This window comes from Heptranchias perlo, chromosome 1 (genome assembly GCF_035084215.1).
Source record: "Heptranchias perlo isolate sHepPer1 chromosome 1, sHepPer1.hap1, whole genome shotgun sequence".
NCBI lineage: Eukaryota > Metazoa > Chordata > Chondrichthyes > Hexanchiformes > Hexanchidae > Heptranchias > Heptranchias perlo.
In genome coordinates, this window is record NC_090325.1 from 123,707,663 (window position 1) to 123,733,728 (window position 26,066).

General features: G+C 45.7%; 1 long non-coding RNA gene across 1 annotated transcript; it reads right to left on the minus strand.

Annotated features, from left to right (window-relative positions):
- Positions 1–980: 980 nt before the first annotated feature.
- LOC137342754 (uncharacterized) lies at positions 981–7,539 on the minus strand. Its single transcript, XR_010967336.1, has 3 exons — positions 7,328–7,539; positions 4,604–4,702; positions 981–1,277 (listed from the first exon to the last, which is right to left on the minus strand). It is a non-coding gene; the product is annotated as an uncharacterized lncRNA (long non-coding RNA).
- Between the last annotated feature and the right edge of the window lie 18,527 nt (positions 7,540–26,066).

Sequence of the window (26,066 nt, forward strand, 5' to 3'; positions counted from 1 at the left end):
GAACTTTAATCACCATCGATGACATTACGATCGCGTCGGAAACGGTAAGTTTTTTTTATTCGGGTTTGCCACATGCGCCTTCACCAGTACCCCCCTCCCCCGCTGCCAACCCACCACCATTTCAAAGTTGAGCTCAATGTTTCCACTTGTGGAAGTCCAAAACTAGAAATCATAAAAATAAAATTGTCGCTGATAAATCCAATAGGGAATTCAGGAGGGAACTTATTTACCCAAAGAGTGGTAAAAATGTTGATCGCGCTATCACAAGGAGTAGTTGAGGCAAATAGCATAGATACATTTAAGGGGAAGCTAGATAAACACATGAGGGAGAAAGGAATAGAAGGATATGCTGACAGGGTTAGAAGAAATAAGGAGGGAGGAGGCTCAAACGGAGCATAAAAGCCAACATAGGCCAGTTCGGCTAAATGACCTGTTTCTCTGCCATAGTTTCAATGTAACTCAATGTCGATGTAACTCTTTAAAATATTTTGTGCATAATCATGCCAACAGAACAGCTTCTTTTATTAATTCAGTTTACTGTGAGTTAATGCTGCGTTGTCTGCTGATAAAAAAATCTTTTCAATAAGGTTGGGGCAGAAACTGCTTTCAAAATAACGATGAGTTCAACAGCGCTCTCCGTTGTTCGTGGTGAAATGGAGGAGCAAGTTCCAGCATTCGAACAGGCGCAGTGAAACGTGGAAATCTGAAACTTGCTCCTACTTGATCGCCGGCGATATGACAGCTTTGAATTCAAAGTATATCACACACCGCAATCAGAGAAATCATTTGAAAAGCGCCAACTTGCTCATCTGCCCAGCTGGAAGGTAACTAATATTGCCACAAAATAGTTACGCTTAAAAATACCAAATTTAAACTAAGTTTTAATAGCGCAGTAAGTCTTAATGACTGCCAAACAACTAAAAATTAACTTTTAAAAATGCAGAGTCTCATTACTCCTTATTTTAATAGTTCTTGGTCATTAAAATGTTTTTTTAAATTAAAATTTTCTAAAATTTTTTGTTCGTTCTTTTCCCTTCGGTCTCTTTTATTTAATTCAATTATTTCTTACCCTCCCTTTCTTCACTGTCTACAACTGTTTTCACAATGTATTCAACGTTGTATCTTTGACTTCCTGGTTTTCACGTTCCAAGCCGGCAGAGAGTTTTGCAGCATGTCAAAAGTACTGCGATCTGATTTGTCGAGGGGAGAGATCGATCCGCTCGCTTCTCCCAGGGTCCGAGCTTCCCTTGAACTGTCGCTGGGCTCTTCTCCGCTTCCTATTAGACGAAGTGCCCAAAGTAAAGACCACAGTAAGTTAGTGGGTTAGTATAAATCTATGGAACGGTGAGCACTGTTGGTTCGCCACTCCGAGCAATTTCTACCCCAAGGTTCTTCCCATTGAAAAATGAAAACTACGGAGTTATGTTTGTGTAAAACCTGTTTAACAGTAAAGGAGAATCATTGCTCTGATAGCAATGGGCGCAGAGACAAATCAGATATGATAAGGAATTGCTTAAGGCCATAGTTTCATCTGGTCTCAGTGATCGATCTTATCAGGCTATTAAAACATTTGGCAAAATCCGGCTGCACACTAACTACATATTAGGCACAGTCAGTCACTCGTCCTATGGTGGAGGAATCAGCCAGATGGCCCACGCTAAATTTTATATGTCAGTAAGTTTGGGACATCCTGAGATTGTGAAAGACACTGTATAAATGCAAGTTCTTTCTTTCTTTAAGAGTGAGATAAAGTAGGGTGGAAGGATGGATAGACTGAGACTTTTTTCCCTGGAGAGTAGGAGGTTAAGGGGTGATCTTATAGAAGTCTATAAAATAATGAGGGGCATAGATAAGGTAGATAGTCAAAATCTTTTCCCAAAGGTTGGGGAGTCTATAACGAGGGGGCATAGATTTAAAGTGAGAGGGGAGAGATACAAAAGGGTCCAGAGGAGCAATTTTTTTCACTCAAAGGGTGGTGAGTGTCTGGAATGAGCTGCCAGAGGCAGTAGTAGAGGCGGGTACAATTTTGTCTTTTAAAAAGCATTTGGACAGTTACATAGGTAAGATGGGTATAGAGGGATATGGGCCAAGTGCAGGCAATTGGGACTAGCTTAGCGGTATAAACTGGGCGACATGGACATGTTGGGCCGAAGGGTCTGTTTCCATGTTGTAAACTTCTATGATTCTATGATTCTATGATGCTCATGTGGAGCACAAACACTGGCATTGAAGTGTTGGGCTGAATGGCCTGTTTCTGTGTTGTAAAATTCTATGTAATTCTAAGTAATATTAACAACAAATATGTAAAAATATACATGTGAAAGTTCTTTGCAATTTTAATGAATTTATTTTTAAAAATTTACCGAACAAGGAGGGGTCAGCTCAGAACTTACAAAATAAGTTGAACAAAATCTGCAAGTGAGTAGAACAATGCAGATCAAAGTTAATGCAGGCAAGTGTAAAATGTAAAGCAAAGAGGGAAAAATAGAAGATATGCCTACTCCATGAATGGTGCTGAAATAGCTAAGCTGAAGGAAACCTAGGAGTCTTATTGGGCTGATGCTAAACATGTCGAACCAATTCAGAGCAGCAATCAACAAAGCCAATTGGATATTGAACTACACAGCCAAAACTGTAGAATATGTCAAAGGATGTAATGATCAAACTGTACAGACTCTGGTCAGACCACACCTTGAATACTGCTTCCAGTTCCAGTAGTTGAGAAACAAGAGATATATTTAAGCACTACAATCAGCCACCAGTATAATTCTGACCTCTGCACCCTTAAATCTGATGGCTGCAGGTTTGGGCAACCTGGTGCTTGACTGGCCTTGTCGTTCACTACGAGATCTGATTGCATCTCTCCATGGACAAATCCTATTACTGCTTCAGGATTATCCTGAAGGGTAATGATACCCATCTCCTCAACTCCCACCACACCCAACCCCCCTCCCTTCCTCTGCTTCCTGTTCCTCACCTCCAATATCAAGTGTGAGAATCTCACAATGTTTTTCATCTCAAAGATCAAGATCAAGACTCAGTTTTCTTGGTCATTTCCTCCAACCACTTCTCCTCCCCCACACCTCTGCCCCCTGGACCCCTAGCAATGTACTGATTTCATGATACTGTATAGCTTGCCTTGTATCTCTCCCCTCACCCTCACCAAGCTCATCTCCTCCATGAGGTCTATCTCCTTCACCCTCAAAAGCCACTAAGTCAAACTGCTCAGTACACAATAACCTCTCTTCAGTCCAATGCTTACCAACATCATCAATAGCTCTCATTCCTCAGGCTCCATCAATCACCCTTCAAGAATGTTGTCAAAATCCCCTCCTCAAAATGCCCACCAATTATCTAACTACCACCGTATTTCCGATGCGTTATCAGCAAGCAACTCCACCGCCACCTCTCCCATCACTCCCTGGTTGAATCCCTTCAGTCCAATTTTTCCCATGCCCACAACACCAAGTCTGTCCTGGTCAAAGTCAAAGTTTACAACCTTTGTGATTGTGACCATGGTGTGCTGTCCCTCTTTGTCCTCCTCAACCTTTCTGCAGCAGTCAACATGGTTAGGCAGTCCATCGTCCTCCATCGCCTGTCCTCTGTAGTCCACCTTCATGGAACTGCCCTTACTTGGTTTGATAGTTACCTGTACCAACACAGCCAGCACACGTGGGAATGGGTTCTCCTCCCACACCAGCATGGCTACGTCAGATGTGTCCCAAGGTTTCATCCAAGATCTCCATCTTTTCCATATCTACATGTTTCTGACATAACTCAGATGGGCCGGAGTCAAAATTGGGCAGAAACCAATTCTTAGCCTGAACCTTATAGTGAACAACCTCAGTGGCCTGTTTGACCGTGAACTATTCACACTCTATATCCAAGTGCCCAATGTCACTTCAGCAACATGGCCTTATCTCATTCTCACCACCACTGATATCCTTATTCATGCACTTGTTACCTTTGGCTCGATCACTCCAATATTCTCCTTACCAATCTACCAAGTTTCACCTTTCTTAAACTGCTACTTCTCCAAAATTCTGCCGCCCACATTCTATCCTACAGTACGCCCCACTCCACTATCATCCATGTCCTGGCCAGCTTCCAAAACATTGAATCCAAAATGCTTGCTCTGATGTTCAAGTCCATCCATGGCTTTACCCTGCCCTATCTCTACAACATCCTCCAGCCAGGGTGCCAGAGCAAGCCCTCTGCTGTCCTAAATCAGGCCTTGTTTGCTTCTCCCCTCTCTTCACATAGTCTTCAAACGCAGAGCAGGTGCAATTGGACCTTGTTGCGTCTGGAAAATGGGTGCAAACAGGCCCAAATTACTGGACCAACCATCCGCGCCTGAACAACATTGAAAACACGTCCAACGCCATATTGGCTCGGATGCTACGGAAACGTCCCTGACGGTCACCTAAAACAGGCGTTAGTCCCATTGAATACACTAATAAGGGGCCTAACACCGGTTCGAGCACAATTTCAATTTTTAGGCCAGAGCCTTCAGCTAACTCAACCCTGCATTCTGTAATTGTCTCCCTTAATCCCTCCACCTGGCACCTTTCTACCCACCTTCACAAGCCTCCTGAAAACCTACCTTCTTAACTGTGCCTTCAGTCACATCGCCCAGTTTTCCTCCCATTACTGCTTGCAGCTTGGTTTTTGCACTGTGTGAAGCATTTTGGGAAGCTTTATTCTGTTAAAGATACCAGAAAAATATAAGTAGTTGTAGTGTGTCCAAAGCAGATTGTAACTGTAGATGAAGTACACTAGAGGACACAGCAGCTCACAGATGGTACATCCTCACATTCAGACACCCTCTGCCACCAACAGATGGTAAGCACCAAGTAAAAGGAACAGGCTGTGTCTCAGTTTTCAAACCTTTCACTTGGGTATCTATAGCATGCAATTTAGGGCAAAAGGTCACTTTTCAGAATACAATAAAATGTGGTTGAAGCATTGCAAATACAGACTGCTCAGTTCAATACCCTTAATGGGTTAAAATCCACTTAGAATTTGGATTATGGTAAAGCAAGGCAAATAAAAGTACAGTACTTTAAAAAAAATCTGTATTGAAAAAAAGTACTATACCTGTTCAAAAAAATTGAGCAGAAACGTTTTTAAGCATTTTTATGCATATACGCAGGTGTTAACAATGTAATCTAAGACTAAAAGGTCCAGCAATGTTCCAGCATGCTGATTTCTATCAGCTCTTTCAGTTATGATAGTACAATTTATTTGTTTTCATCAGAGCTTCTGCCAGGTTGCTCGGTAAATAGATTCTTTTTCATATTTTTCTATGATAACTAATTCATGTCCAAATGTAAGCTGTTTTGCTTATTCAGGTAATTTATAGCCCACTTCAGTGCACTATGGTGACCTAAGGCCATCTTTCACCATTTTGTCTTGTATTTTGCATGTTTAATTATCCGTAAATGAGCAATCACACGACAAGCTTTCAAATATATCAGTATTGATGATCGTTGATAAATCTTCTCATTCGGGATTGGTTCAAAATTTCAGATAATTCATAAAGCAATCTAAATTTGGTTCTGGTATGTCCCAAAGGATTTGAATCTAGTTGCTGTATACATCCAATTCCACTGGGGTTTAGTGCGGGGTTGGGGGTTATGTTTACATTATGTCCCTTTGCTTCGTAATGCAGCATCTCTGTATTACAGTAGTTCATTTGATCTGTATATAGCTTTATAATATACTACTGCAACAAAATGGTGGTAGCAAAGGTTGGTGTGAAATGGATCCATTCTACAACCTTTATTCCTGTGAAGATATCAGCCACAGCACTCACTTACTGACAGTACTATGCAGCTTTGTACAGTAATTCTCTCCAATAAAATGAAATAAATCATTCGCTAAGTGTAATATTTTGTGGTGGTTTTAAATCAATAGAGTTTTAGAATTTATTCATCTGTGGTAGTGGACTCCCGCCAGTTTAAAGTGGATGGAAGTGGGTCCAATAGCTGAGAACTTTGGAATAAAGGTCAAGTTCAGAGATGGGATCACAGAGTACAAAGACTTAGCAGGAAAGCATGCAGGCTTTATAATTACAGCAATCTTTGATCTTTGGCCTTTACTTTTCGCTTGCAGAAGGATTTACTGTGATATTGACTGAGTATCACCTGATAATATTTATTCAAACAGTGCAGTGGCACAAAACATAGGCCTAAATTTTAACCCCAAGAACGAGTGGGTTGGGAGCGAGTGGGAAGGTAAAAATTGTAAAAAAAACCTAAAACCCGACCTCAACTTGCCTCCAACCCGCCCACTTCCGGTTTTAACGGAGATGGGTCAAGGGACGGGCAACTAACCCACTCTTAGGAGGCGGGTCAGTCAGTCAAAGTTTTCAAGGAGTCTGCAGGCCTCCATTTTTACAGGTTTTTTATTTTTAATTCCTGAGGATTGGAATTCCCGGGCCTTCTACTTCACGCCGTGTGAGAGGAGGAGAGAAGGCCCAAAACAACTGGTAAGTGCCTTTAGGAGCAGGAGTGCGACCCCCAGGCCCAATAAGCCTACCTCCAGCAACCCCCCCCCCCCCCCCACCCACGATCTCCGATCCCCCCCACGATCTCAGACACCCCCTCCCCATGATCTCCGACCCCACGATCTCCAACCCCCACAATGACCAACCCCCGGATAACTCCTGACCCCCGATGACCGACCCCAGTGACCAACCCCCAATGACCCCCGACCCCCCAATGAGCGACCCCCGATGACTCCCGACCCCCCAATGACTCCCAACCCCCCGATGACTCTCGATCCCGCCCCCCACCCATGACTGACCCCGTTGACTGACCCCAATGACCTACCCCAATAACCCCCAAACCCCCCGATGACTCCGGACCCCCGATGAATCCCAACCCCCAGTGGCCCACAACTCCCCCGATGACCCCCTTCCCTCCCCATCTAAGATTTACCTGCTCGCATTTGCTTCCTGGCTCTTCTCCCATCTGACTGACAACCATCTATTCAATCAGGTTAGCCTGTCGGGCGGGAAACTGACAAAAAACATAAAAGACGTCCTTACATCAAAATCGTAAGGACGCCCAGGAAACTTGTACTTCTGGGTTTCCCGTCAGGAATTTCCTCCCGCCCTCTTCCTGGCTCAGGTTAAAATTTACCCCAAAGTGATTCTTTACCCTTTGTGTAAGGAAGATCTTTTCACTGTTTAAAGTAAATATCATTTTTTTTGCCACATGACCTATCAAATTGTTTCTCTGCAAATTTCTAATGATCAAGGTTATAACATTGGATCTGGGAAATGCAAATAACTAAAGGTTATAGTCATACTATAGATACTGACCTCAGATAAAATATCCACTCACAGTGCCCTTATTTAAACTGCCTGGCTGCAAATCCAATTTTACCAACCACACGGGAGCTCTGCGCTCTAATTCTCAGCCAATTTTTAAATTTTGTCTCCTTCTTCGAAGCTTCCACACCTCTGCTAGTGCTGTTCTGAGTCACCTTCTGGCAGACAGGAGTCTGGCTGGGAATGACTTTTGCTCCCATTTTCCCTCGCTCCCTAATGGAAAAAAATGATTCATCTTTACTCAATGGCCAACACAACAATGCAGTTGAGATGGGAGAATGGCCATTTTCTCCATAATTAATGATTCACTAACGAAACTGTGCGAACACGGTTTTCTTCAACTATTTTTCAAAAAAATTGTTTTCTCTTTAGGGCACACAAATGGAAAGAATCTGTCTAGTCACAAATATTAAGTTGACTAGCAATCAGTACAATACAAAGGTCTCCAGTAACAGTAGGTTACAACATCATAAACAAGAAGATATAACATTTATGATGTTTATGATGGGATGGTTGGTGACAGACTATTGTTTAAATCATTCACTCAGAACTCTTACTGAATGAAAAGGCTTTCCGCCCAGCGATCTGGGTGCCAGGATGAACCCAGTGTATAGGATCAATTCAGGGGCAGAAATGGGGCCAGGCCTGGGTCCTTGTTTGGATCCCCATTAGAATACTGGAATAGTTAATAATATTGGCTCCCTTATAAACTCACCCTGGGCTGGCATCCAGAGTGGCTTAGCAGTGCTGTTTTTTCCACACACCCGCCTCCAATGGTTGCCCAACCTTCACCCATACTGGTGCAGCCACCCACCAAAGATATTCAAATGAGCTGACCTTTCCTTGACCTCGAATACTCTGGGAGGGCCAGAAGCAGAAGTCAGCGGCATCTACTCCGCAATTCAAAAATTCAGTGCTGACCAATGGAGATGGTATCGTGGAATGGCACAGAAAACAATTCTTGCCAACACCTATACAGCCTCAACTCCAGCAGCACCAAATACGCAATCGGACACTGGGTTGCTTGATTCCATGTCTTCAGACTTATTCCTGAAGTAGTGATCCCTTTCTCTTTTCCACTTCTTCATTTCTTTGGACTTCAGCCTTGGCAAAGGCTGTTGATGGGTTGAGATGCCTTTTAAGGCATTTTTATTCCCCCTCCCCCATTTTGACATTCTTCTTTAATTGTCCCCACCCCTTCAAATTTGACTTATATACAATTTTTCTTTCCCACCACAAGGTATGCTCCCGAGAGCCCTGTGAGTCCTCATCTAGTGCTGTGAATCATTAAGCTAAAAGAGCTTTCACTGGAGAATTGAAAGCTCTTTCCATTTGACTTTTCAGTTCTTGCCCCAATTCTTAACCATGTAGAAGTGACTTAGATCTGAATATAAAAATCAGGCCATCAACTTTGGAAAAGGGTTCTGAATAGATGTGTTGAACTTAAAGGGGTAGAATTTCCGAGGGGGTTCGCCATTTCTCAGGGATTTACGCCAAACCTCCACCAAAGATGTGGTAGGAGATCGAAAAAACCCTGCAGAAATTACTGGCGAGAATGTTTACTAAAAGATTTTGCTTCAATGTGGTAAAGAAAGAAATGTGGAATTAGGAAAACACTGACGTTTTGAAGATATTTCTTGACCTGTGCTAGAAAAAGTCCTACTCTAAATAGATGGACAATAAAGGTAAAGAAAAGCATTCATATTACATGCAGAGATTTATTTATTAATTAATGTAAGTGTAGGATTGAGAGAACAAATTTATTTATCAAACAGAAATTGGTAAGGAAAATTCTATGGGGTTGAAAATCCGCAGCTCTTCCAATGCAATCCCAGCGTAATTCGAGTGGGAGTGCAGCAGAAGGCCCACAAATTAGGTCAGGATGCTGGGTCCTGACCTTCCCCAGGAGTTTCCTTTGGCCATTTTTGGGAGTGGAGCTTCTGCCTGTTGCAAACAAGACCATTAACGCAAGGGGGTGGGGGGGAGCCGTGGTGGGAAACGCAAAGCCTGGAATCCTGCATCCCCAGCCTCTTAGTAGCCAAATGGATCATTGGCAGCCAGTACACTTGCATATCAGGCTGCCGAACAGCAGATGTGGGCTTCACTTTGGGGCCCAAGCCCGGGTTGTCACCTGGACATTAAAGAGGAGGTATATTTTTTAACACATATTTTTCCCCCTTTACATAGGGACTGAGGCAACACCACCCCCCAGATTCGGCAACCAGTATTGCAATTTGCTGCCTCCTTCAATGGGCAGTCAGCCCATATGCACCCCTAGGTTAGAAATGAGGGAACCTCCCCAGACCCCAGAAAATCTGCTGAGGTCGGTGGCGGAGGTTCCTGGCAGGTGCATCTGGCACTTATGCCGGGGTGCAGTCTCCATGGATTTTCATTTTTTGAATCCATTCAACTTTCTTCACTGTCTCTGGAAAGCTCTCATATAAATTTACTCTTAAATTCTTTCACTGGAGGAGAATACACATCCTCTAGCTCCACACCTAAGCAACCACCTGTCCCTCAAACAGCGCACCATTTGACTCACTGTGAATATTATCATAATAAATTTTCTAGTAAGGTTAATTAAAAATCTCAAGAACAATTTAATAAGAAATTAGAATAAAGTATGATACTGAACCAAATATTTAATGAAGTCAGGAAACTAGAATTCTTCACATAATGACTACAATTAAAAAGTATAGATCATTCAAAGGAAATCAGCCAACACTCTGATAAAGTTCTATCAAATCAGTGAAACAAATTTGGATTTAAAATGGGAGTCACCAAAAAGGCGGAACTTTGACTCCCGGCCGGGAAGCCAGTGGGACGCGTGGGCCACCTGCCTAAGAGCTGCAGTGGAAAGCCGGCTCCATATTAATGGCAAGGCCTCATATACATGTGCCAACCAGCTGCCTGCCCAAAACAGACATCCGAGGCAGCTTTCCGGCTTTCAGCCCTTGACCACGGACCACCAGGCCAGCAGTCAGTTAAGTTGCAGGGGGGAGAGTTTCGGGGGTGGGTAGAAGGGGGGAACCCAGGGCAGCTGCATCCCAAACTTTATTTGTGGGGCCTGGAGCAGCACTCCTGCTCCTCCTGGTCCCACAAAGAAAACTTTAACACATACCTGATAGGACCTCCGGGTCTTGACTACCAGGTTTTACTGAGCGGGACGCCCACAACATTCGCCCGCTCAGTCCTGTATTAAAATTACATCGGGGTCTAACCGACTTGCATAAATTTATGAGGCCTATGCCTGACTCAGGTGGGCACTTAGGCCGCCCAAGAAAACAGCGGCGTTAAAATGGCTGCAGCATGGCAATCGAGCGGTAAATATACTGCTTCCATATTACCTCCCGTTGTGCAAGGTTGCCGCCGGGCAGAGGAGATTAAAATTCCCCCTATAATCTCAATGAAACGTGATGTGCTCAGTCACCAAAATGAAAGCTGAGGACTGCATTTGGAGCCCATTTTTTAAAATCAATCAGAAACCAGACACTACGCTAAGTGTCAATAAAATAACATTAAAAGACAAATGTACTCAGCAGGAAAGCAGATGAGATACTTTATTGTGTTCAGTTGTAATAAGCTCTACTGATTGATTTTGCATCTCAGCTTAATTAATGTATGATGAGACAGCACTGGATAGCAGAATGAAGATATATCCTGTACACCATGAAAAAGCTGAAGCTGATGGATGGCAATGCTTCTGATCAACTGACTGACATCAAATCCATGTAGAATCCATGCTGACTAACAGTAATGGAGACAATTGTGTTAAAGTGGACACCTGAAGTCAGCAAACAGCTGAGAAGGCTGGTGGAACTCAACTAAGCTCACAGACTGAGACCAGTGGGTAAATTTTAACAATGAGGCGGGATCTCAGCAGGGATGTGGGGGGTGTCAATAAGCGGGTGGGAATCCGGAAAAAAAATTTTCATGCCTGTTTTTCAGCGATCACGAAACAATTGAAGGTACTTAATTCTTCTACCAGGTTTCGTGTCTCCAAGCTTTGCAGTGGGCATACTACACACCTGCATGACGCGATTTAAAGCCCACTATTTAAAGGGCCAATGCAACAATGGATTTTGAAGGAGAAAGGAGCAAAAAGCAGAATGGAAGGACATTGAGGAAAGGCAACACCCAGGTTCTCGGATGCATCCCTTGAGATACTACTGGCTGCTGTGAGAAGCAGGAGGGAGGTGTTATACCCAGGTAACAGGAGGAAGAAACCTGCTTCTGCCACCAAGAATATGTGGCTGGAGGTGGCAGAACATGTCAGCAGCAGGAGCCCCAGTCTTGGGTGCAAAGCAGGAAGTGATTTAATGACCTAACCAGGTCAGGAAAAGTGAGTTCAGTTACTGATTCACCTACATCCTGTGGTGCACGTCAGCGCCCCCCACCTCACTCTGTCTTGCCAACCCTACTCCATCACATCATTCCTCACACCCCCTTAAGTCTCATTATCAATTAACCTTCACTTTCTGTGCACTTCCTCACCTCCCCATTTGTGAACCAACCTCTCCCACTTAACCCAATCCTGATGCAATGTCTGATCTTTCTGATGCATCACTTTCATGGGCAGCCTCACCCAAAGCAATGCATCCATCGGGTAAACACGTCACCCTCACTCACTCACACGTCTGTTCTTTCTCCTCTTGTGGGAAAAGAGAGCGCAAAATACACGGGAGTGGAGTAGCAGTGGAGGGGGGGTCACCACAAATAATGGCCCTGACAGTGGTGGAGGAGGAGACGCTGGAACTGAGCCAGACTCAGGAACACCTGGCCGTCGGAGATGCCAAGACTGGCACCTCACAAACGTCTGGTAACAGAAATTTAACATCCCTCACATACATCATGAATTGATGTTATCAATGACCGACCTGTTGCACACCTCAGGATGCTCATTGCAACATCATTTTTGCGATGATTCTTAATATTGCTTTACGTTCTATGCCAGGGCCTTCAAGGATTGTTGAAGTAGCACACGACCTGGATGAGGGCGATTCCACAGGGAAGATCCATGCCTCTGAGGGCCCATCGTCACATCATATCCAGCCATGCACCAGCGCAGATACTCACACCCCGGTGGGTCCTAGTAGTCAGTTAGTTGGGTTGTCACCTGGTGAGTCCCCACACACAAGTGAGCGCGAGCAGACACTAGTGGTAGGGGCAGCTGTGGAGAGTCCGCATCAGTGGGTGCACTCATCTCCATGTTCTGCTCAGCTGGGCACAGATGCTGAACCCCAGGGTCCATCCTTGAAAAGGAGAATGATCAAGGTATAGACGCACCTTTGCGACGTACTGGATGACTTGCTACGCTCAGTCTCCACATTAGCGGAGAGGATGGTGGAGTCCATCTCCAGCATTAGTGGACTGGTGGTGCAGGTAAGTACGTGAAGGTCTGTGATGGAGAGAATAGCAGCTTTCATGGCGCTTCAAGCAAAGCTCACAAATGAGTCCATTCAGGCCCTGACAACGGCTGTGCGGACTCAGGGTGAACAACATTCTGCAGCCTTACACAGGCAGATGGATACTTTAGCCATGGCCTTACAAGGCATCACACATGTCCTCCAAGCTGTTGTTCAGCAAAGTGATAGAAGTGATGTGGCCCTGGCCCAGGAGAGGGATGATGGTGAAAGGGGACATGGAAGTGGGGACTCCACACAAAGTGCTCCCACATCTCACCCGTTGCCCCCTCTCAATCAGTACCCGCAATGCTGCCTCCTCTCCAGATGGCCGAGTCTGCCCCTGCACAGGTACAGGTGGAGCAGTCTTTGGAGTGGCTCTCTCGGGCTCCAAAACCCAAAGGAAGTAGGCTGAGAATCAGGCAGGGATCTGAACAACCTGCCACTACCTCTGCTGAAGCCACAAGGGATGCACCCCGTAGAAGTAGTAGGAAGAGGAAGGCGAAGGTTTTGTGATCACCAAGAGTATGCACAAGGGTATCTGACACAATGTCATGTTTTTGATTTATATTTGTTTTTTCTTACCTGCACATTAAATGTTATTATTGTCACCACCACTGCCACGTCTTGATCATTCTTGAGTCCCTTTCGTGAAAGCGCCCTTGCATGTCCCTCATTAGAAAAAACAGTAAGATTTGATGCCACCATTGGGTGCGTTTACAATGGGTTGTGGTTGTAGGACTGTTTTGTGCAAACGAAGGTTGTGGGGAGAGGGGCTGGTGCCAGTGGTGGTGGTGGTGGTCATTATTCCAGGTGGTCTGAGTACTTGATTTTCTTCACTTTGCAAATCTCCTTATGAGAATCTATCAAATGTGAGTGACTCCCTGGCATCACAAGCAGCCAGGTGTGCCGTTGCTCTGCCAATGGGTTGCCCATCATCCTCCTCCTCCTCATCCTCATCTTCTTCAATGTTGATGGCAGGTGCAGATGTTTCATAAGCGCATGGGACCTTATCCACCTGTGACCCCCTCTGTTGAGCGATGTTGTGCAGGACGCAACACATGACTATTATTCTACACACCCTCGCCGGTGAGTACTGAAGGGCTCCCCCACATCGATCCAGGCACCTGAAGCTCATCTTGAGCATTCCTATGCCTTGTTCAATGACAGACCTGGTGATGCTGTGACTGTTGTTGTACCGCTGCTGTGCCTCTCTGGTGGGATTTCTCAGCGGTGTCATGAGCCACGTCTGCAGGGGGTATCCCTTGTCTCCAAGGAGCCAGCTCTTAAGTCCGTCTTGTGCGTGGAAGAGGGTCGGGATGTTGGATTCACGCAGAATGAAGGAATCATGGCAGCGGCCAGGGAATTTGGCACACACCTGCAGAAACCTCTTCTGGTGGTCGCAAACCAGCTGCGCATTGATGGAGTGATATCCCTTTCAGTTGATGAACAGTCTTAGCATATGTGGAGGTGCTCGGATTGCTACGTGTGTGCAATCAATTGCACCCTGCACCCATGGGAAGCCAGCCAGAGAGTGGAAACCCACTGCCCTCTCAGTCTGGCTGATGTCGCCGATGGGGAAGTTGATGTAGTCGGATGTCCTGGCAAACGAGCCATCCATCACCTGCTGTATACACTTATGTGCAGATAACTGAGAGATCCTGGTGATGTCACCAGTGGTGCCCTGGAAGGATCAGGAGGTGAAGAAATTGAGGGCAGTGGTGACTTTAACTGCCACGGGCAATGCGTGCCCACCTGGCCCAGTCGGTGGCAGCTCTGCATGAAGGAACGAGCATATGTCTGCGGCTACCTGGTGGCTCAATCTGAGCCTTCGTAGGCACTGCTCCCCGAGGGATCCAGGAAGTTTAGTCTCTGCCTTTAGGCCCTCTCATATGGGCAGAGCCTCCTGTGAACTTGGCCCCTCCATTGGTCCCCTCTCTGCTCTTCGGTAGGTCCTTGTGGTGCACTTCTGTCTTGTGGAGCTGCAACTCCCAGAACTGCACACCATGCCTGCCGCGGATGCTGATGTGCCTCCTCTTCAGGAGTACTGCTGAATAAATCCATTATGCCCCCCCATCCTGATGGTATCAGTTTGAGGGGGTCCAAAATGTAGGTAAATATGTCTGAACTCAAGAATTCTGAGTGTGAACCAAGAAATCTTAGTCTAAACACAAAGAACTCCCAGCCAAAAGTTTGTCTGCGAGAACTGATTGCCCTGCTGCAAAAACTCCCCTTTTTTTCACGTGTCAAACTGGTTTAAAGGTCCAAATGGATGTCACCTCCATTTCCATGCATCTTTCAAAGACTATGGGAGATACATTAAGGGAAAGTTAAAACCGCTTCTCCGTCTGAATCCACAAAAATTTAATCCCCTTAACTATTTCAATTGCATTAATTGGAATACCGGCTAGTGCTGGTCTGGATCAAACCCGGAAGTCAACGGATTGGAATTGGGATTCGGTCACGCTCCTAAAACCAACAATTTTTACTGCCCACCTGACCACAGCCCACCCGTTCTTGGGGTTAAAATTTACCCCCAGATCACACTACTTCACAGAGTAGATGTTTGGATGCAACTACTATGCTCAAAGGAATACAACAGTAAATGCAATCAGTTCTGAATTAAGGAATGGATTTGCAAATCTTCTTAAAGCATTCAGAACTCAGCATAAGAACAAGAGCCACCTTCATTATAGATCTGTTTTTCCCTTTTACTAGCTATTATTTTACATGCACGGGATACTTTCAGTGGGATAAAAAATCATTGATTTGTTTTCTGAACTGTCACTCATTTAAATGTGTTATTCAGGTATGGGAGCTGGAACACATTTCAAGGAATAGGCAGTCGGGGTGGGAGGTGGTAGAGGGTGAAGAAAAGGGCAAGGATCAATGGATGGTAGATCTGCAGTGCTTCAGGCTAGTGGAATCGAGGGAAAAGTATGGACTTGGTTAGGAAATTGGCTGAGCGAAAGGCGACAGAGAGTAGGGATAATGGGTAAGTATTCGCATTGGCAGGATGTGACTAGTGGAGTCCCCAGGGATCTGTCTTGGGGCCTCAATTATTCACAATATTTATTAACGACTTAGATGAAGGCATAGAAAGTCTCATATCTAAGTTTGCCGACGACACAAAGATTGGTGGCATTGTAAGCAGTGTAGATGAAAACATAAAATTACAAAGCGATATTGATAGATTAGGTGAATGGGCAAAACTGTGGCAAATGGAATTCAATGTAGACAAATGTGAGGTCATCCACTTTGGATCAAAAATGGATAGAACAGGGTACTTTCTAAATGGTAAAAAGTTAATAACAGTGGATGTCCAAAGGGACTTAGGGGTTCAGGTACATAGATCATTGAAGTGTCATGAACAGGTGCAGAAAATAATCAAGAAGGCTCATGGAATCATCAATATGGCCTTTATATCTAGAGGACTAGAGTACAAGGGGGCAGAAGTTATGCTGCAGATATACAAAACCCTGGTTAGACCGCACCTGGAGTACTGTGAGCAGTTCTGGGCACCGCACCTTCGGAAGGACATATTGGCTTTGGAGGGAGTGCAGCGTAGGTTTACTAGAATGATACCCGGACTTCAAGGGTTAAGTTACGAGGAGAGATTACACAAATTGGGTTTGTATTCTCTAGAGTTTAGAAGGTTAAGGGGTGATCTGATCGAAGTTTATAAGATATTAAGGGGAACGGATACGGTGGATAGAGAGAAACTATTTCCACTGGTTGGGTATTCTAGGAGTAGGGGGCACAGTCTAAAAATTAGAGCCAGACCTTTCAGGCGTGAGATTAGAAAACATTTCTACACACAAAGGGTGGTAGAAGTTTGGAACTCTCTTCCGCAAAAGGCAATTGATACTAGCTGAATTGCTAAATTTAAATGTGAGATGGATAGCTTTTTGGCAACCAAAGGTATGAAGGGATATGGGCCAAAGGCAGGTATATGGAGCTAGATCACAGATCAGCCATGATCTTATCAAATGGCGGAGCAGGCACGAGGGGCTGAATGGCCTACTCCTGTTCCTATGTTCCTATGTCATGGGCGCCCTTTGGGCTGCAGGTCACACTGGTGGGTAGTGGGAGGGATGTGGAAAATGTGGGGCGCCAGTCGGGGAGGGATGTGGCCAGGGATAGGATGCAGTAGGAAAGAGAGGGAAAGTGGAAAGGGTGGAAGGTGCAAGTGCTTTCGGTGCTTGGGTTAGGAGGCAGTAAAAGGGGAGCGAAAGAAATGAGAAGGAATGGGCACTCAGTGTGCTTACTGCAAGAGGTAATAGGAAGGAGAGGGAAAAGATTAGGGGCAGGATAGGAGCAGGTGCATGGGATGGGAGGAGGCAGTAGGAATGTTTAATTGCCTTTGTAAGTGCAGACCATGGTGGAAGCCAGTTTAAATAACCCAAGTCGTGGATAAGCCCTTAAAGGAATCCTTCCTTGTAATTCAAAAGCTGCTTCCAGTCCTTCACAGGGAACTGGCCTTTGAAGTGTAGAGGAGGGATTCTCTAATGGGCTTCCCAACGTCTCAGAAGAAGGCCCTGTTACTTAAAATTGGAAATGCTGGTTCCCAGTGAAGACCAGGAACTGGTTTTACAAGCGTGGCCAGGGCAGAGAAAGGAAGAAGGACTGGGATGAAAACTTAGACGGACCATCGAGCCCAGAAAGCGTATGGGCATGCGTGGCAAGGACGTATGGAGCAGTGGGTGGGGCCAAGAAGAATCGGAGTCGAGCTGAAAGGGAGCAGGCCTGAGTCTGGGAAAGCCAAAAGGAGCTCAGCGGGGCTAAGGAGCATTCTCGGCATGTGAGGTGGGCTGTGGAATGGCCAGACACTGTTCTCTCTGTTAGTTTGTCCCTAGTCTAATACGTGTTTCACCTTGTATGGTTTCCTATTTCTCTCACTCTCTCGCTCTCGCTCTCTCTCTCTGTGAAGAAAGACTTCCCCTGTGCACTATGTGCAGCAAAATGATAGACCTATTTATAAAGAATGGATTTATGAGTTTGTTACCAATAGCCCACAGACAAAACCATCCCCCTGCGTGTCTTCTCCACTTGAGGTTGATGGCCGGTGCACCCCATACTTGCTGGGCTCTGCGTAGTTGGGTTGTATCAGTCTTTGAAGTTACACCTGCCCATTCCATCATCCAGTAATACTCTTCGTTGCCTGTTACCGTCAACTTTTCCAGACAATAACAACTCTAACAACTTTCCCTGTGACCTCTGAATAATGTTGTATGACATAACCTGGAAAAAACCCTGGGGAGGATCCAGTTCCAGGTTTCAAGTGTTTAGCATCACAGTAAACCCAAAAATTTACAGCATGAATTCCACGTAAATATCATGGAAGACTATTCTTTTTTAGATTGCTTGAAACCACTAAATCAAATAATTAAATCCAGTATTAAATGAACGAATTAAACAATGTTAATCATACTAGTTTATTTAATTTATTTATACCCTCTACCATCAGTCAACATATTTCTTGATCAGTTTCTTAGAAAATGAATCAGGTTTATTGAAGGATAAATTGACTAATGCTATGCAAATATAAACATAAACATTGGGGTGAAATTGGGCCGTTTAGCGCCCGTTTGTAGGCACTGTGCGGACACCTAAGTCCAGAAAATGGCGTCTGAGATGCGGGCGCATACTTCCAACGATGAGTGCATAGGACGCCATCTTGGTAAAGGTGTTTGCCCGCACACCTAACGACCGCCGACAGCATGTAAAGTAGGGAGATGATGATACAAATCAGCGTGAAATGCTGATTTGAAGCAACTGGTGAAATTTTGGAACGCCACACTCCAGCCAACGCCCTGTCTTAACCTCACACAACCAAACACGGCGTTAAACACCGTGAAGAACCCTCCAACAGCGCTATTTAGAGGGACCATGAAGTACTCACAGGTTAGTTGCGGATTATTTCTTCTGGCTGCTGGTGCAATTGTACATGTTTGTGGAAGTTTCCTCTATTTGACTAAAGTTTCAATATTCTATAGAGAGTGGTCTGGCTGGTCTTGCAGTACTGTTAGTGGCATTTAAAATCTAGTGCTGAAAATAGTTGCTTCCAGACATGGGTGGCCTGGTAGGGCTTCCTCTGGGAATTGGACATGACTGGGAGAATGAAGAGAGGCCACGCAGAGCAGGACAAGCTGCCAGAAGATGGAGGAGGAGGAGGAGGAGGAGGAGGAGCAGGATACTCAGGAGGAGACCATGTCCGCAGAAGGTTTTCAGGGCCCAATTCTCTTACTTCAACTTCAGCGACGACCAGTGCATCCGACATTTGCAGTTCATTAAAGAGGTCGTGACTGAAATTTGTCAACTATTGCAGCCACAGCTGCAGCCTCAAAGCAGGGCAAGGACAGCATTGTCTGTGTCTGTCATGGTGACCGTGACTTTTAATTTATATGCCTCTGGCTCCTTTCAGGCTGCTGCTAGAGATATAAACAACATCTCACAGTTTGTAGTGCACTGCTGTATAAGGCAGGTCACTGAAGCTCTCTACACAATGAGAGACAGATTAATCTCATTCCCTCTTACTAGAGACAAGCAGGAGGAGTGAGCACGAGGGTTTGCTCACATTGCAGGCTTCCCCATGGTGCAGGGTGCCATCGAATGCATGCATATTGCTTTGTGTGCTCCTTATCTGAACGCGGCCATATTCATGAACAGAAAGGGATTCCACTCCCTCAATGTGGAGCTGGTGTGTGATCACATTCAGCGCATCATGCAGGTCATTGTCCGCTATCCTAGCAGCAGACATGACTCCTTCATTCCACTATATTTCAACTAACATGGCAAGTCAAAGACTGGCTATTGGGCGACAAGGGTCATCTCCTCATGAAGTGGCTCATGACTCTGATCAGGAACCCACGCACGTAGCCGGCCTACAACGAGAGCCATGCTGCCACCTGGAACATCACAAAGCACACCACAGGCGTCCTCAAGCAACGCTTCCACTGCCTGGACCACTCTGGAGGAGCCCTGCAGTACTCAGCTGAACGGATATCAAGATTTGTCATTGTATGCTGCATGCTGCACAACCTGGCCATTATGAGGGAAAAGCCCTCGCCACCACCTATCAGGCGAGAACCTGAGCTAGAGGAAGAGGCAGAGGAGGAGGAGAAAGAGGAGGAGGAAGTGCAACATGAAGTGGAGGAAGAGGAAGAAGAAGGGAGGCTACAACGTAGACAGGCCCTGCCTGCCAGGCTCTACCTGATCAGACTATTAATGAGCGATACCAGTAACCTCAACTACACCTCCCCATTCACCCACTCCTTACCTTTCCTCTCCCACATGACCATCAAATTATCCTCCTTATGATTAAACATTGGTTCCTCCCTCAGCTCATAGCAGAAATAAAAACCACCACCAAATGCAAATTCAAATCTGCATTTATAAATGAACAAATGAAATTATGCAAACAAACTGATGTTATTCACCCTTGTGCATTCCCTTAGTGCCTGTCTTTCATATGCCTTTACCTTTCCTAATGCTCCAATGAGGTGCATCCCCAGTGGCTGGAGCATGGGTGGTGGATGGCTGCTGACCTTCAATTGAGGAGCGTGCAGATGGCCTTGGAGGACGACCTCGAGCAGCTCTGGACCGAAAGGGCCCAGATTCAGACTGTACCATCTCGGCCTGGGCTGCAGCAATTTGGGCCGGCTGGCTGACTGGCAACAGCATGAGCAATGGCGGAGTGGCAGGGGTGGGAGCAGGAATGCTGTCATCTTGAGAGAGGACAGCAGGTTCATCTTGCATGGAGCCACTGCCACTCTCCTGAGGCAGCACCTCAGTAATCATGGTGATCTGTTGTGGAACAGATTGCTGGAGTGCTGTGATACCCTGGAAACCCCTTTCAACAGTGGGACCCAGAGCCACAATAGCAGCAGTCTGAGCTCCCAATGCAGCAGTCAGAACTTTGATGGAAGATGTTTGTGCTGCAATAAAAGTTGTGACATTGGTCATCAGATGCTGTATCATGGTGGGATTCCACAGGTGTGCTGATGGAGGTGACCACCTGTTCCATGTGGGAAAGGGTGGGCTCCAAGCTCTGTGTGAAGCCCTGTGCCAAGTTGGACTTGGACTCCTCCATGCTCCTTGACATTGCGTGCAGCCTTTCTAGCAAGCTTTGCAATGCACCAAGCATTTGGTTGTGTACACCCATCAGCCTTCTTCTGTAGCCTGGCCCATCGAAGACACAGCTGAACTGGTGTACGACCTCACCCACCAGCGAGCTGGCACCAGCAGTATCCTTTCCCCTCGCCCTGACTCCTGTGTATTTGTGCCTGGTGGAGATCCCTCTTCTATCCTAGCCTCTAAAATACTCGCAGTGTCAGTCTCTGTGCTGGTAGCTGCGAGTGTAAGATCAAGTGACGGTGTGTCTGCATCATCACTGCCTTCTTCCTCTGCCTGCTCTGACTGGGAAGGGTCCATTTCTGAAATAGAAAAAAAACCATAGAAAATAGGAGCAGGAATAGGCCATTCGGCCCGTCAAGCCTGCTCTGCCATTCAATATGATCATAGCTGATCCTCTATCTCAATACCATATTCCCGCTCTCTGCCCATACCCCTTGATGCCTTTTGTGTCCAGAAATCTATCTAGCTCCATCTTAAATATATTCAGTGACGTGGCCTCCATAGTCTTCTGTGATGGAGAATTCCACAGGTTTACCACCCTCTGAGTGAAGAAATTTCTCCTCATCTCATTCCTAAATGTCCTACATCATATCCTGAGACTGTGACCCCTCGTTCTGGACCCCCCCAGCCAGGGGAAACATCCTCCCTGCATCCAGTCTGTCTAGCCCTGTCAGAATTTTATATGTTTCAATGAGATCCCCTCTCATTCTTCTAAACTCGAGTGAATACAGGCCGAGTCGACCCAATCTCTCCTCATTTCGACAGTCCTGCCATCCCAGAGATCAGTCTGGTGAACCTTTGCTGCACTCCCTCTATGGCAAGTATATCCTTTCCTAGGTAAGGGACAAGGGTTGGGTTGTGGTGAGGGGAGTGGAGAAAGTAAGAAATGTGTGCTTACACCATCTGTAGCACGTGAGTCAGAAAAGATTGTGGGATTAGGGAGAAGTGGGAAGAGAGAAGGAGGATTAGGTGTACAGAGACCCTCATCATCGATCCCTCCAGCACCGCCAGTGGCCACGGCCTCCAGAGAGTTAAAACGTGTAGGTGCGCTTGTTCTCCTCCAGTTGTTTCCTGCTGCCTCCTGTTATGCGCCACCTTCTCCTGCAAGAAAGAGGGAAGTGCATCAGTGAGCATCCTGCAAGATGCTTGGGTGATGTGGCTGTCATGTTTGAATAGCTACCAGTGTGTGTGAACTGTGAGTTGTGAGTGTGAGGCTTGCAACAGTGCTAGGTGTGTGAGGGTGAGATAAAGCATATGATTTGAATGGTTAAGTACTAATTGAAAGAGATTGTTGGTAGGTGGGTGATGGGGGGTGTAGTGAATTGAGCAGTGGATGAGGCTAGTGGTGCAGTTGGTACGATATGCCACTTGAAACTTGAACTCACTCACCTTGACAACTCATGTTAAATCATTGAACTTCTTCCTGCACTGCAACCATGTTCTTGGACCTATGCTCCTGGCATCTACCTCCTCCGCTATTTCTTCCCACTGTCTCTTGAGCATATGTCTGGAGGGCCTCTTGCCACCACCGCCCCCCCCACCCCCGCAGATAGAGGATGCCCTTCCTTCTGTGCATCTCTTGCACCAAGGCCTCCAGCGCATTATCAGAAAATCTTGGTGCACGCTCTCTTGCATGTTCAGCCATTCCTCAAAGTATCAGATTCAGTTTTGAAACGACTCCCACCACTTCTTGCAGCTACCATGCACCTTCCCCTTTAAGAGGTGCAAGATGCCTTTAAGAAGCACAAGCCACTCGCGATATCAGGACCCCCTGCTGATGCACGCAGCTAATCAACAGTGCAGGTAGTGCTGGCTGCAAGCAGCAATCATTTGAAACAGCAGGCAGCACATTACATTTTGGCTGCAACTCGCCTCCATTTCCATGGTGTGTTACAGAGCCCAGAGAGGCACGTTCAGGTAGAGCTAAAATCATTTGCCTACCTCAATCCACAAAAATGTAATTGAGTTAACTAATTGAACAATCTTAATTGCCCTTTTAAATGTAATTCCGCCGGCTTTAATTGCCGGCAGGACCTCCTTGTTTCTGAAACATGCCGCACCCAGAAGCGTCTGGGTGAAACACGTTTTTTGGCAGGTTGGAGCCAGGATTCATTCCCGCTCCAAACTATTACAATTTTTACTGTCCCTCGGCCTCCAACCCACCCATTCTTATGGGTTAAAATTTAGGCCAATCACTTCAGTGTAAACCCATCAATCCCTCTGGTTGGATTCCCATAGGTACAGGGCACAATTGATTGCACACACGTAGCAATCCGAGCACCTCCACATATGCTAAGACTGTTCATCAACTGAAAGGGATATCACTCCATCAATGCGCAGCTGGTTTGCGACCACCAGAAGAGGTTTCTGCAGGTGTGTGCCAAATTCCCTGGCCGCTGCCATGATTCCTTCATTCTGCGTGAATCCAACATCCCGGCCCTCTTCCACGCACAAAACTGAGAGAAGGGCTATCTCCTTGGAGACAAGGGATACCCCCTGCAGACGTGGCTCATGACACCTCTAAGAAACCCCACCAGCGAGGCACAGCAGTGGTACAACGACAGTCACAGTATCACCAGGCCTGTCATAGAGCAAGCCATCGGACTGCTAAAGATGCGCTTCAGGTGCCTGGATCGATCTGTAGATACCTTTCAGTACTCACCGGCGAGGATATGTAGAATAATAGTCGTGTGTTGCGTCCTGCACAACATCGCTCAACATAGGGGGTTACCACTGGATGAGTTCCCATGTGCTCAAGAAGCAGCCGCACCTGCCATCAACACTGAAGAAGAAGATGAGGAGGAGGAGGAGGAGAGGAGAAGGAGGATGATGAAGGGCGAACCATTGGCAGAGCAGCGTCTCACCTGGCTGCTCATGATGACAGGGAGTCACTCATATTTGATAGGTTCTCATAAGGAGATCTGCAAAGAGACAAATGTCAAGTGCTCAGACCACCTGTAACGACCACCAACACCATCACATCCACCCACCCCCCCACCCCAGATTGCACAAAACAAGGACCAGGCACAAAATGTTTTTCTGGGTTTCCCACCTGCTTATTGACCCCCCCACCCCGATGAGGTCCCGTCTCATAGTTAATATTTAGGCCATTGAGTCAGATCATTGCTTTTGACATTGATAATAGACCTGTCCTTGATTTGGTTCAGCTGAAATTGGGAAGCCTGTCAATGAGTACCACTTCAGCCAATCCCAGCAACTTATGCACTGTGACTTCAAACAACTGAGGTGCGGCCAAACATTAATAAATGAAATTCATGCTTTGAAGTTTGTGTAATATTTTTTAAAGTACAGCATGAAAACTTTCCTTTAGCTATTGTGGTTGATACAGTAACTCCCGTCAGATCTAACAATTCTGATTCTTATTTTAATTAAGACAGATCTATTTTGCCTTAACCAATGAAATGTTGGGTTCCCTCTAAATGAGTGAAGAGGCACTGGGATGGATCCAGAGCTGAGGGAATGTAATACTGGAGCAGTAATATTGGGAGCATTCAGCTCTTGATGTTGCTATCTTTTCAAATATGCAGTGCTAGCTGCTATTTTTTAAATATATGCAAATGTTAACCATGTAATAGTAGGACTTGTGCTCCATTTTTGTGGGCAGTTTAGAGTCAAATGATCATACTTTATGCGTAGAAATTTTGGAATCTCAAAAAAATTTATTTGACTTCATCCTTTTCTAAGTCCCCACTTCAAATGAGAGGAAAGGTATGTCACCATTACTTTATCGTCACTGGGTCAAATTCTGGAATTCCCTGTGTAACATCCTCGTGGGAGTACTATCATCACAAGGACTACAGCAGTTCAAGGAGGAGGCCTACTGCCTCCTTTCAGGGCAACCAGGGATGGCCAATACATGCTGGCATCGCCTACATCCTGAGAACAAATAATAATGTTTTTCAGTCGTTTAGTAATGCTGTTCTTGAGCTGAACACTAGGAAGTAATCAGGTTGTACCTATCTCTATATTAGCCCCATGGCACCTGTCCCTTTCACCACACCAAGATCGGAAGCTCATTGTACAGAGAATCTCAGGCAGTAACCTGTGTTGTAACATCCTGTGGTAAAGTGTATGAGTAAGGTATGAGAATTTTAAAACAAGTTCCTCTCATTCTGGTGGCAGGGGTCCAAACAATTTTAATTCTTCTGTCGTTCTGCTTTTATATGAATTCTCCCTATTTTATTATTTCTTTAACAGTAAATTGGGACACAAAAAGAAAACTAACCAGCCCCACTCTCACTTTCACCTGGAATGTCTATGGGGGTTCTTAAGTGTTGGCCTTGACTCGATGGTAGCGCTCTCACCTCTGAGACAGAGGCTTTGGGTTCAAGCCCCAATCCAGAGACTTGAGCACATACAATATCACTCCGATCCCCTCACAGACACAGAAAAGGGCAAAGAAACACAGGATCTGCGGAGGAAGCCCAACAGCAGAACTTGCTCATCTGAAGCCTAGAGCTGGTTAGAATCAGAAGATTGGCCAGGAAAGGTTATGCAAACCCATTAATAGGGATAGTATATTTTTTATTATTTTCCCTGTTCTCGGGGTTGGTTCTGTAGTTAGTTGAGTTGAGGTGAGATTTTGTTACTCTGTATATTCACTTGCTGTCTGCACAATAAAGCAGTTTAACGATTCGTACCTGGCCTCATCCCACTAAAGTGTTCAGTCCACCTTTGAAAAGATTTGAGAAGCACACGTGTGGCCACATGTGAATCACACTGTATCGAGTTCAGATCACAAGGAGATCCGATTGTTACAAATGTGGGTTATGCTATCGTATAATTAGATGGTGGGCAGTATAGAATCAAAGAATGGTTACAGCATGGAAGGAGGCCATTCAGCCCATCGAGTCCGTGCCGGTTCTTTGCAAGAGCAATCCAGCTAGTCCCACTCCCCCACCCTATCCCCGTAGCCCTGCAAATTTTTTCCCTTCAAGTGCATATCCAATTCCTTTTTGAAAGCCACTATTGAATCTGCCTCCACCATCCCCTCGGGCAGTGCATTCCAGATCCCAACCACTCGCTGTGTAAAAAAGTTTCTCCTCATGTCACCTTTGGTTCTTTTGCCAATCACCTTAAATCTATGTCCTCTGGTTCTTGATGCTTCCACCAATGGGAACAGTTTCTCTCTATCTACTTTGTATAGGCCCTTCATGATATTGAATACCTCT